Source organism: Octopus bimaculoides, chromosome 14, assembly GCF_001194135.2.
Source record: "Octopus bimaculoides isolate UCB-OBI-ISO-001 chromosome 14, ASM119413v2, whole genome shotgun sequence".
Classification (NCBI taxonomy): Eukaryota; Metazoa; Mollusca; class Cephalopoda; order Octopoda; family Octopodidae; genus Octopus; species Octopus bimaculoides.
The window spans coordinates 1,950,852-1,951,751 of record NC_068994.1 but is presented as its reverse complement, the minus strand read 5'-3'; the positions used below and the strand labels follow the sequence as shown (position 1 = coordinate 1,951,751).

General features: G+C 37.7%; 2 protein-coding genes across 3 annotated transcripts in view; both read left to right on the top strand.

Annotated features, from left to right (window-relative positions):
• The window catches only part of LOC106873952 (protocadherin-18), a 139,806-nt gene that overhangs the window by 95,343 nt on the left and 43,563 nt on the right, over window positions 1-900 (top strand). The gene's annotated exons all lie outside the window — the stretch shown is intronic.
• The window catches only part of LOC106873949 (protocadherin beta-15), a 38,851-nt gene that overhangs the window by 30,943 nt on the left and 7,008 nt on the right, over window positions 1-900 (top strand). The window lies entirely within an intron of this gene.

Below are 900 nucleotides of genomic sequence, written 5' to 3'. Positions count from 1 at the left end.
ATACACACACACACATCATAGTACCAGATTGATGGCTATTTTGGGTACAACCACTCACTACCTTGTCAAAATGGACATTGATGTTCGGTGAGAATTGTCTAAATATCCATCACAGATTTAACCATTCTCACATTCTTCGTGTTCTCCACAGTAAAAATATACATTGTTACATCTCTGACTGGCACAACGACTGTTGTTGTTGTTGTTGTTGTTGTTGCTGCTGCTAAACTCTTTTAATCGCTTCTTTGACTGACACAACTTCAATCAGATCCAAGTGCACTCGCACAGTTTGCTGCAACATGAAACATTGTGCAAGTGATTTTGGCAGCTGGATTTTACCAAAGATTATCTTTGACTGAGGAGAGACCGTTAAACTGTCATCACGCTGACGACCCACAGACGCTGGTCCCTTCCTTTCCTCTTCTTCAATATTTCTTTGTACTTTGAGCAGTTCCAGTTTTGCTAGCAGCTAAATCTAACACCTTATTGATTTCATCAAATCTTCTTAAAGAGAAGACAAAAAAATGGTACATGGCGGCAGTGGTGAGTGTGATTTCCTGGTTGGTGTTAGAGACCCTAATGTGTTCCTTTCTTGCTGGTAATTTAGCGGTGAACCCTAACCCCTTCAACAGACATATCAGTTGGACGCATTTAAATGTTGATGCTCAATGGCAGTAATAAGTATGGCGTGTGTATATAATGCTGTGGTATTATATATACATGCATGTACATATTTTAGCTGTGTCTATATATATACACACACACACACACATGCATATTTAATGGTGTAGAAAAAATATAAAACGGTGTATAATTATATATGTATATGTGTGCGTGTGCACATATACAACCAGACAGCTCAACAGTATATTTTCATATATATATATGTGTGTGTATATA